At 40.8% G+C, this 12,500-nt stretch overlaps 1 long non-coding RNA gene across 1 annotated transcript in view; it reads left to right on the top strand.

Annotated features, from left to right (window-relative positions):
• Nucleotides 1–5,531, top strand: part of LOC137995509 (uncharacterized) — a 6,100-nt gene extending 569 nt beyond the window's left edge. The window contains exon 2 of the long non-coding RNA XR_011122270.1: nt 5,320–5,531. This is a non-coding gene — a long non-coding RNA (uncharacterized lncRNA). The remainder of the gene's footprint in view (nt 1–5,319) is intronic.
• Nucleotides 5,532–12,500: the final 6,969 nt, after the last annotated feature.

Genomic DNA, 12,500 nt, shown 5'->3' with positions numbered 1-12,500 from the left:
CTACAAATTAAAAATTAGAACCTGATTCAGTTCCAAAAAAAAAAACAACAACAACAACAAAAATACCCAGACCTCTTGGGTCCCCTGGTTGCTTCGACGAAGGAGACGCTTCCTAATTGAGTGGTTGGGTTATATGTGTGCTTGTGGGTTGCCTATGCATGTTCTAAGCGCGAGAAATCGAAAAAAGAGGTTGGTTGTCGGTTCCAAATCTACGTCAAAATAGCATCGAGCATGCCGATGAACCATCCGCAAAATTTCGGGATAATCGGAGGCAATTACTCAATCATTGGCCAGTTTTTATCGAAATCGGTTGAAATGACATCATTCTCTGATTTGCCGAAGATCACCTTCGAGCGAGACGTAAATGGCGCCTATGCAGGAAGGTGAAAAACAGGGAATTTTTAGTCAAAATCGGGGGAAAAAATTACGCAGAGAACTTCTTTAGAGCCAAGCGAAAACATCTGGATGGCTTTTATGGCGATTTTTACGTGAAGGATATTCTTGTCAAATAAAGCTTAGCGTCTCACTTGTTGTTTTATCATATTAGTATTCCACGTTGAGTGGTCAAACCTTCGGTCGGAAATGTGTTTTCCACTCTCAAAATTACTTTGAGAGCCTTAATTTTGCGTAGAATAAGCTTTTAGAATGATGTTCTTGTTTTCTGAGAGGATACTTTGCAACTCGGAAGAATTTAGGGTGCGTTTTTCGGAAAATCCACAAACGGATTTGTGATTTCAGATCAATGGATTTCTGCGGTGGCAAAAAAACGCAAAATCCGAAGAAGGATTATTTGCCATGTCAACGCAAACAAACAGACAAACCCAGAATTGTGCGCAATTAAAAAAAAAAGAAAAACTAGCCGCTCCATGAACGTACACTGGGTTGCCTGTGGTACCTGTTACTCAAAAACAGAAGGGAGTGAGTTGTGTGGTATTGAACTGCAGCGTTCCAGTCAATTTTTTCAAGTCGGGGGGCATTAAGACCATTTAAGGGCTCACGCAGAAGTCGTGCCAGCAGTGGCCCCTTTGGCTCACACGTTCATACCACGAAAAAGATCTTTTTCGGAGGTTAAAAACCTGGCTACCGGCCTATTAATCATTTTGTCAGTGAAAGAAAAAATCCCTGTCAGCTTTAGAAAAAAATAGGCACGCATTGCGTACGTGTGGTAGTGCAGTAACACAGCGCTTTGTTCCATATTTTCAACTGAGCTGCGTTTTGTCTTCCAGGAGATTCAAGTTGTCTTTGCGTAATATGTAGCTCTAATAGTACACGATATTGTTTTGGCATAGTATATCATTGTAGTGCCATGGTAGATGTCTTAGATAAATAGCCCCCTAAGAAGACATGTGGTTACTAGCAAAGTACTAAACCCAGAAAGAATGAAGAAAATAAAAGAGAATCGATAAACATTGGCTTCTAGGCTGACATGTTACAATTGATCATTTTCAAGTTCCCTAACAATTTCTTTTCACAACAAGTTTAAGCGTCCACTCTTGAGTTTCTGACAGCTTTGTAATACAAAAGCTCGCTGAAATTAATCCCTGTCCGGCGTGGTTAGTATTTGGATGGGTGACCTATAAATATACCACTTTGTAACAGAAGCATAGGACCAAAAATGCGAACTAAGCAAGGTACAGATTTTGTTAGACTGCTTTATGCAAAACAAATATTGATGCAAAAGTAAATAAATATTGATACACAGTTTGAGCAGAAGGAAGTTTTCAGGAATGTCGATCGAGAATAAAATATTTTGCCAACAGCAACAAAATTTACGACATGAAAATAACATTAATTTTCAGACTTTCTGAATGAAATGAGCTTATATTTGAAATGCGGGTTATAGATGAATCCCTTTGGAGCCACCAAATAGGTGTTATAAGTGTCTGTAAAACAGGCAATTGCTTAAATAAGTAGCCCATATGAGCGAACAACAGCCCTATATTACCGCTAATGAGACTCCGGATCCTGCGGAGCCCGATGACCAATCACAAGAAACTAACTTGAAGTCTTAGCGTCACCTAACCTAAATTGTCTTTGTCTTTTTACAGACAAGGTACATGTAGTATAAAAATAGATTATACATGGGCTCCTAGTCTATAAAAAGACTTTGGCTCAGTATGGGAGTTGTTCGCTCCTAGTCACGGACTCCTGCTTAAATTTTCCAGATAAGTGCAAGGATGACTTCTTCCTTTCGTCTGAAGATTTTTCTGCTTGTAAAACCTATTGAATTTACAACTGAAAAATGAGGGGTGGTCCACAGGGATGGTCAATGGATCGGGTCCATGAAGGGGTGCATGGACCGGGTCCACTGGGGTGGTCCATGGACCTGGGGTCCATGTTTTGTATACGTCCGCTGCTTACAGTGCACTAACCGAAAAAATCTTCCCGTATCACATTTCAACCTACGTATGCAAATTTGTTAAGCTCGAAAATTACACAACATGATTAATTCACAAAGGCTAGAAATCTCCCAAAAACCTTTTCAAGCGAAAAATTTATTGAGGCCAAAAACCTTTTTACCACAATTGCTTGTAATCTCGCAATCTGATTGGCTAATTTTCCGTTGTCGATACGAGTCTAGACAACGCTGTACGCGTCATGCTCGCGTCAATTTGTCACTCAATGTAATAGCCAATCAGGAACGCCCAATTTGGGAAATAAACCAATCATATTGCGAGAAAATTATATACAACGCTTGCTCTTTCTTCGTGTCATGATTTTGGTCACGCTCTGAAATAAAACTTTCTTTGGTGTTGAATATTGTGGTAAAAAACATATCGAAAGTGGTTCAGCGTTTTCTGTGCACTTATCGACAACGATATTCGTCATCACAGTGGTCAAAATTTGTTGTGGACTCACGAGGCGGGAATTTCGACCTCTGTGATGACGAATATCGTTGTCGATAAGAGTACAGACGACGCTGAACCACTTTCGGTTTGTTAAACTTGCTATTAGAGGCAAAAAACACTTCCCCATTTCATTGCGTGCGTGAAAACAAGAGACCTAATTGTTACTGGAAGACTGTGCAGAGTTGAGTTCAAATAAATATAAATAGCCAGATAATCGACTTATGATACCTTCTCTGTCTTTGGTAAACTCATAAGTTACCAGATAATTTTCCATTTGGTTTCAGTGTTGTACATAACACCACACTTGGTAAAATATTAGAAATACAGCTCACTTTGATATTCAATGTAAGGAGAAATGTCGACTCGGAAAAATATCCGAGTCCCAGATGGGATTGGAACCCACGAACCTCCGTGATCTAGTCGGATGCTCTAACCACTGAGCTACTGGAGACTCTATGGTGAGCAAGGGTCAATTTGTGGGTCTCGACTGGAACCGCATCGCGCGCCTACACAGCCAAGTATTGACTAGCATATTTGAAACTCACTAACAGCATCGTGGGTTCAAATCCCATCTGGGACTCCGATATTTTTCCGAGTCTACATTTCTCCTTACATTGAATATCATTGTTGTTGTTTCATCTTTAACACACTCACTTTGGAGGTTGGTTGGCTGCATCTTGATATGCATTAATGTGACAGCACGATGCTGTTAGTGAGTTTCAAATATGCTAGTCAATACTTGGCTGTGTAGCCGCGCGATGCGGTTCCAGTCGAGACCCACAAATTGACCCTTGCTCACCATAGAGTCTCCAGTTGCTCAGTGGTTAGAGCATCCGACTAGATCACGGAGGGTCGTGGGTTCAAATCCCATCTGGGACTCGGATTGAATATCATCATTGAATATCATTGTTGTTGTTTCATCTTTAACACAGCTCACTTTGATCTGCTTTGATTACGGCTCGGTTGGCGAAAGATTGTTGCCGAAGTCCATTACTCGTCGCTTTTAAGATTCCAGATGTTTATTTTTCACCGCTAATTTCCAATTGACGTTCCAAATTCTTGAGCTCCGTAAGGGTATCCGAAGATCTCACAAAAGCCTTTTCCAGCGTAAAACTTATTAAGACAAACAACATATTTGCCGCTAGAGGCAAAACCCTTTTCTGTTTCAATTGCGTGCGTACAAACAAGAAACAATCCGTGTCACAAACCATACAGTATGCGAATAAATAAATGTCTCACTATACGGACTACTGGAAATTTAGCTTTGTACAGTTGCCAAACATTACAGTGATTTCCTTCTAGCATCACTGAACTCGTTGTGGCTTGAAACAATGTTCAAGCAGACCGAGCCAACTACTAAAGCAGAAGACTTGACGCGACAACGAGGCCCTGGCTTTTGAAAATTCAACAATTCAACGGTGCCTACTATTGTTATTGCGCATACGTTCTTCGCATCTCCAGATACTCGGGTTTCCTACTGGTGATGCTTACTAATACCGGGATAATATTCTGCGGTTTAAAACTATCCGAAGAAAGTAGATCTTAGTAAGTACTCGTGGTATCCAAAAAGAAAACTGGGGGTAACCATGCATTTTTGAAAGATAATTAAGCTTCAATTTGAGAAAGAACGCCATACATCGCTTCGTATTTTAAAGCTTCTAACATATGTTATTCATCAATTATTTTTGAAAAATGCATGGTTACGCCCAATTTTCTTTTTGGATTTCAATAACAATTGTTAAGATCTACATTTCCTGCATTATCATAAGCCGGGGAAAAAAAACCTTTCAATTAGTAAGCACCGTCCTTTATTCTAGAGGATGAGGATTACTTTAGCAAACTGCAGCAGAAAAATCCGCTGAGCTGGAAGACTTAAGGTTGAAATGAAATGGAATTAAAATGGGATCCGTACCTTTCGATACAATATTAAGAAGCTGATTAAGGCGAAGAAAAAATAAAACAAAGAACATTCTCCAAAACAAAGCTAATGAATTGCTCTAGACGAATAAATCGTTGATTACGTGTTTGAGTAAATTCATATGATTTTTAATTTAACAGCCAAAGCTGATGTCAATTTTTCGAATTACCTTGCACTGCAATAGATCTTAGGAACCTTTCTTTTCTTCAAATCGTTGACAGAAACCCGATCATTGAACAATCACTAATGAACTAAGGGCGGCAGGTCTATTTCGCAGATGACTGAGTGAGAAATAGCCCATTTTCGTTGTAGTAAAATTCAGTCCTAAACAACTGAAAGGCATCAGCTCGATACTCTAGCGAATAAACTCATATAAATCCTTATATTTATTCCCCAGAACCTCGAGATGATGCCTTTTCACGGTTTCCGACTGAATTTTGATATTTCCCGCACGAATTATAACGTCGCTTCCGATTGGCTTATATATAAATGGTGAGATTCACTACTGTTAGCAATACCGTGATCAGGAGTCTCCCTTTGTTTTTCATTTAGAAGAGGACGGAGGCTGGAGGACCAGAAGCTCGGCCGATGGATCGTCTGCGCTCGCTCAGAGAAGCTCAGGCTGGCCCGCCGAACGGAAGAGGATTAGGGAAAATGATCAACTCGGAAGAAAGGCTGATGAAGTAAAACGCAAGAGTTCTTTCCAGTTTCGCTCTAATGGCATTGTAACAATTGTGGATGAAAATAAAACATAATAACCTCTACTGCTTTTTTTCTTCTTTTTTCACTAAGACGCGAGCTGGTGATAGGCATGGTTCTGCGATTCCTCAGATGACATCACGAACTGTTTTACATTCCAGTTTGAACAACTCATTCTCAACACCGCTATTACGATAATCATATAGAGCGTTTTCACATGACGTCACGGCGGCCATGTTGGTGCTTCAAAACAAGGAAAGGCGGCCATGATGGTGTACATACCAAACTAATCCTCCAGGAATTGAACTCTATTTTTACGCATATACTTTCCTTTGTTTCAGTAATCCAATATGGCTGCTGGTCACGTGAGTGAAAACGCTCTATAATAGTATCAACCGGCTTTGAATATACGATTTTCATTATTTCATGACACTGACAGTTGGAAAGAAACTCTGGGAATTGAACATTTTGCTTTTAAAATTCAACCCAGATATCCGGACTCGAGACTCGAACCTACGATTATTAGCTTACCTGTCATCGCTCCTAACCACTAAAACACCAAGTCGCCGCTTGCTTCGACTTCATTTGTGGTAAGACCGGGCTGTAAACGTGCGCTAACACTCGCTAACAAATTATTTTACACAGCTAACGAGAAAGGTCAAACCACACTTAAAACAAAGCTAACCATTTTGAAATCAGCTCTTAGGCCAAGAGCCATAATGCGCTTAGGCTTAATCATTGAATTATAGTGGTCCTATTCGAGATGCCAGGCAACAAATAACAAATATTAAGAAACTTTGTACCTTGCTCATCGTGGTCTAGTAAATTGAAGCTGTTCCTACAGTCGAAGCTCCTTGTTCAAATCCTGTCCAGGGGCAACCTTTTCTTTTTTTTTTTCTTTTTATCTACTACCACAAGTCCTGGGACTTAGACCAGTGTATATAGCATGTAATTATAAATATCATAAAATTCAACGCTAGGTGATATTATGTGATTATCGTGATTCCACTCTTGAGAACATGTTGGTTTGAAACTCAATTGTGACGTCATCTCAGAAACAGGCCTACGCTTCTCACTGGCTCGGCCGATAGACAATCGACGACTTTTCCATTAAGTTTTATGGCCCAATAGAAGTGGAATTTCAAGGCAAAAACGGTAAAACCTTCTTTTTTTGCAATTGGTGAATAGATTTATCTTAGCAAAGAAAATAATTTGAGGCTAGGTGCACTTTAATAGTAAGAATAGCATCATGAAGCGAGTCAGTGGAGCTGGAAGTTTCACATTCTGCTATGACGACTGTAAAGCCCGCCGCACACAGTGAGGAAAGACCTGAGCAAACTGCCTCGCGAGGCGATTTGCTCAGCCATTTCCTCACGTGTGCGAGGACATTTTGGTGAGAAATTCACCTCGCGAGGCCGTCAGGATAAAATCAAACATGTTTGATATTTTTGGCCTCGCGAGGCAAATTCCTCACCGTGTGTGGCCATCGTGAGAATCAAGCATCCAATAAAATACATGGCATTCTCACGTGACTTCAGTGGTTCAAGATGGCGTCGGAGGAAGAAAATTCGACGCCACTGATGCCACGTGAGAATGCCATGTATTTTATTGGATGCTTGCTTGACCGAGCTCAGCTCGATTCTCACGATGGCCGCACACAGGTGAGGAATTTGCCTCGCGAGGCCAAATATCAAACATGTTTGATTTTATCCTCACGGCCTCGCAAGGCGAATTTCTCCCCAAAATTCCCACGCACAAGTGGGGAAACGGCTGAGCAAACCGCCTCGCAAGGCAGTTTGCTCAGCTCTTTCCTCACTGTTTGCGGCGGGCTTTAAGATGAATTCCACTGGTAACGGACGTTTCCACTTTTATTTGTATACTCACAACAAACGGGACCAGAAACAAACAACAAGGTAGTGTTTAGCTTCGTTACTTCGAGTGTATTTGAGACATTAGCAACTATGCAAAAAAAAAAAAAAAAGAAACAAACAAAAACAACAAAACAAAGCAAATGACATGACTGAAAATGCGGGAGGTAGAAACAGGGCACCCAGCCGCAAGAAGGATCCACCTAACTTTCAGGCATTGCACGATGAAATATATGATACAAATGGTATCCAGGCGTATCAAGAAAAGCTGATCACATTTAAAGCCTATAGCTTTTGTTTGGCTTTGCAAATATTGCCTCCAAAATATTGCTCGAAAACATGCAAACGTCCTTCCCAGGGACCCGTACCGCTCTCCACTATATCATGTGGAAACGCAATTTTACACTCCCCTCTCCCCTGAAACAGCTTGCCTCACTCGTCGATAATCTCCGGATGGCAAGGAATCGACTTCGTCAACTTCCGACAAAATTCCCTTGCCGTGGCTGCAAACAACAGGGTATTGTGCGTAGGTGTGATATGGAATTTGATCTGGAAAAATAGGACATTCCTTGGAGACGAGTAGCATTGTTCTAAATATTAAGATAAATGTTAGACAAAATCGCTAAATGATACACATTAAGAAAAAGATATATACGCCCAGGATGAATAATTTGCGAAAGACCCATGAGGTCGAGTTCTTAATGCTAATTTTAAAAACCTTGAAACTTTGGATAGTTCTGTATGAGTCGGGTATGGAGGTAATTACACGGTTTATGAGCAACATAATGCGACCATTTCAACTCCGGTTGAAATATTGGGCTTTGGAACTGCTTCAGGATACACTGTATAGGATTTCATTTCCTCTCAGTTCGTACTTTGTATTTCTATTAAAACCTATTAGCTCTTTAACAATTTTAGGAGCATACTCGCAGTTAGCTCTTTAAGTGCTAACTCAAGATGTATCCAGGCAAAATACCAAATTTCCTTCTAGTTAAGCTTTAGTCAAAACGTTATGATGCAATGTTCATATAGCACCGACTAATTGACATGACATTTGTCAATCTGAAATCCCGACGATGAGCTTCGATTTCCACTACATTATATCGTTCAAGTAAAGCTATATAGGATCCTCGCAGTTATGAAAGCAATTTTTGCAAATTTGGAACATTTTATATTTGTTATGAACTCGCGCATTCTTTTCCAACTCCTTGATAATGGCGTGATGAGGTCGCCGAAACGTAGGGAGTCTAACATTTGACAACAACAACAGAGACTTTATTTTAACAATAGTGAAAAAGGCCTTTGTAGCCCGCAGTTAGCAGAGCTATTCTAGGCGGGCTACTAAAACTGACACTATAATTAATAAGCTCTCTCACACACACACACATTAAATAAATAAGTAAACAAGTAAATAAAAATAAATAATAAACAATAAAATAAACAATAAATAAACAATAAAATTTTATCGATAGCTTTTACATGCCTATGCGTAGAGAAGCCAGAAGAATTCAGGACTTCAACGGGGTTTGAACCTGTGACCTCGCGATATCGGTGCGACGCTCTAACCAACTGAACTATGAAGCCAATGCAGTTGGGAGCTGGTCATTTGTGGGTTCTAATGTTCCCGTGAGGAATGAATCAACAATGATTAAGAAATAGAAAACATGTACCGTGTTTCTGTCGAGTTATAGAAACACGAGTGAAAGTTTAGGAGAACGAGAAATGCTGTGGGAACACGAGCCACAGGCGAGTGTTTCCACAGCTTTTTCGAGTTCTCCCAAACTTTCATGATTGTTTCTATAACTCGATAGAAACACGGAGTACATGTTTTCTATTTCTTTTAGAAAACAACACCACGAAAAAAAAAAAACCTCCGGACATGGCGTCAGAGTGTCGTACCAAACGAGTCATCCCGGGATATCGGCCCGTGCGATCGCTTTTGGACGCAGTTGGCCCTTTGCTGCTTTCAGCTACCGACCTTCTTCCCGGTACAGCAGTGAGGGAGAGAAATGCCAACCCCTAAACCATATGAGACAGATCCCTTACTTACTCACAGCGCAGTTCCGCCCCTGTCAATTTAAGGTAGTGTTTCGATCGCTTTAATACTCGTCGAAACAGTCAACGTATTTCTTATATGGATTACAAATTGTACGCACGCGCCTTGCTAAAGGTAACATAAATTGATGTCATCTCGAATTTCAGAGTAACTACAAGAGCTAATATCTTCGAAACATTAGCAACCTCACAGTGGTTTCTCTCTCGGGAAGCGTAGGAGAAACTAACTACTCGCAGGGTAAAAATGTATTGGCTTGTGGTCACTTCGTCCTTATACTCTCAAATTTGGTCTTTTCACGTAGTTGTCAACACGAGAGCGGCAAAGAATCGTATCCGGGGTGAAAATGGAAATTTGTTAGAGCGTAAGCTGTTAAGTTATTGCTCTTCCTTTTCACACGGTTAACAAAGAGGAGAGGCAACGCCACCAGAGTTCTGAACACGCTTAAGTGTTTTTGTATAAAAGTGAATTTCACGCATCTGTTGGACAAGGCAGATCTATGGAAAGCCACAACTTTCTTACGTAACCTTTTTTTTTGGTCTTGAAGTTTTGGGAGTTTTGTCATGTGTACTGTGGCATCATTATGAGGTGTGGCTTTGTCATTGTGTGGTATGGTTTTGTCATTATGTGGCGAGGTTTTGTCAGCACCTAACGAGGTTTGATGATAACGTGTTGTGTTTCCATCACAATGAGTTGAGGTCTTCTTTTGACGTGCTGTGTTAATAATCACATACAGGGAGAAACTCGACTAACCACATAAAATGTAAACACAGCACGTTAAAAGAAGACCTCAACCGGACATCATGATTGAAACACAACTTGTAACCATCAAACCTCGTCACATAATGACAAAACCACACAACAAGACAAAACTTCAAGACCAAACTGAATGAAGATTACATAAGAAAGTTATAGCCTTCCATACAGATTCGTCTTGAAAGATGTACCAAATAACACAATTTATAAATACGAAATACGTTTTATTTCATTCAGCAAATTTACAAAATGTCGAGAAGCTTTAACTTTTATTCGTTAACTCGTACGAGTAAGAAATTTGTGTAAGAAACGCAAATGAAGGCAAAAGGTAACAACTTCGGTTCCATGCTTCCTAGGTCAAAGTAAAACCAAGATGGCGTCGGCCTGGCCGGCCATTTTGAAAAACCGCCCTTGCATATCTTGCCTTCCTTGCGTTTGCGTTCGTTTGCGTTATCGGTGTAAACGTCGCTTGTGTTTGAATTTGCGGTGCACGTGTAAACGGGGCCTTAATTCGCCACGATTATTTTTTCGGAAACACCAGCTTTCCTTCAATTTACCTTTATTACTTGGCGGTCATTTTCGAGTCCGTGGGGAATAAAGGCTTTGTCTTTGAATTGTCTTTATATGTCTATGCCAGGCAACAAATAACAAATATTAAGAAACTTTGTACCTTGCTCATCGTGGTCTAGTAAATAGAAGCTGTTCCTAGAGTCGAAGCTCCTTGTTCAAATCCTGTCCAGGGGCAACCTTTTCTTTTTTTTTTTCTTTTTATCTACTACCACAAGTCCTGGGACTTAGACCAGTGTATATAGCATGTAATTATAAATATCATAAAATTCAACGCTAGGTGATATTATGTGGTTATCGTGATTCCACTCTTGAGAACATGTTGGTTTGAAACTCATTTGTGACGTCATCTCAGAAACAGGCCCACGCTTCTCACTGGCTCGGCCGACAGTCGACGACTTTTGCCATTAAGTTTTATGGCCCAATGGAAGTGGAATTTCAGGGTAAAAACGGTAAAACCTTCTTTTTTTGCATTTGGTGAATGAATTTATTCCAGCAAAGAAAATAATTTGAGGCTAGGTGCACTTTAATAGTAAGAATAGCATGATTGCGAATTTGACGCTTAGCCATAAAAGCGGTCAGTGGAGCTGGAAGTTTCACACTCTGCTATGACGACTGTAAAGCCCGCCGCACACAGTGAGGAAAGACCTGAGCAAACTGCCTCGCGAGGCGGTTTGCTCAGCCGTTTCCTCACGTGTGCGAGGACATTTTGGTGAAAAATTCACCTCGCGAGGCCGTCAGGATAAAATCAAACATGTTTGATATTTTTGGCCTCGCGAGGCAAATTCCTCACCGTGTGTGGCCATCAGGAGAATCAAGCATCCAATAAAGTACATGGCATTTTCACGTGACTTCAGTGGTTCAAGATGGCGTCGGAGGAAAAAATTTCGACGCCACTGATGCCACGTGAGAATGCCATGTATTTTATTGGATGCTTGCTTGACCGAGCTCAGCTCGATTCTCACGATGGCCGCACACAGGTGAGGAATTTGCCTCGCGAAGCCAAATATCAAACATGTTTGATTTTATCCTCACGGCCTCGCAAGGCGAATTTCTCCCCAAAATTCCCACGCACAAGTGGGGAAACGGCTGAGCAAACCGCCTCGCAAGGCAGTTTGCTCAGCTTCTTCCTCACTGTTTGCGGCGGGCTTTAAGATGAAATATATGATACAAATGGTATCCAGGCGTATCAAGAAAAGCTGATCACATTTAAAGCCTATAGCTTTTGTTTGGCTTTGCAAATATTGCCTCCAAAATATTGCTCGAAAACATGCAAACGTCCTTCCCAGGGACCCGTACCGCTCTCCACTATATCATGTGGAAACGCAATTTTACACTCCCCTCTCCCCTGAAACAGCTTGCCTCACTCGTCGATAATCTCCGGATGGCAAGGAATCGACTTCGTCAACTTCCGACAAAATTCCCTTGCCGTGGCTGCAAACAACAGGGTATTGTGCGTAGGTGTGATATGGAATTTGATCTGGAAAAATAGGACATTCCTTGGAGACGAGTAGCATTGTTCTAAATATTAAGATAAATGTTAGACAAAATCGCTAAATGATACACATTAAGAAAAAGATATATACGCCCAGGATGAATAATTTGCGAAAGACCCATGAGGTCGAGTTCTTAATGCTAATTTTAAAAACCTTGAAACTTTGGATAGTTCTGTATGAGTCGGGTATGGAGGTAATTACACGGTTTATGAGCAACATAATGCGACCATTTCAACTCCGGTTGAAATATTGGGCTTTGGAACTGCTTCAGGATACACTGTATAGGATTTCATT

Source organism: Montipora foliosa, chromosome 3 (assembly GCF_036669935.1).
Source record: "Montipora foliosa isolate CH-2021 chromosome 3, ASM3666993v2, whole genome shotgun sequence".
In the NCBI taxonomy this organism is placed as follows: Eukaryota; Metazoa; Cnidaria; class Anthozoa; order Scleractinia; family Acroporidae; genus Montipora; species Montipora foliosa.
The sequence above is the reverse complement of the archived record's forward strand: the minus strand, read 5'-3'. Positions and strand labels throughout refer to the sequence as shown.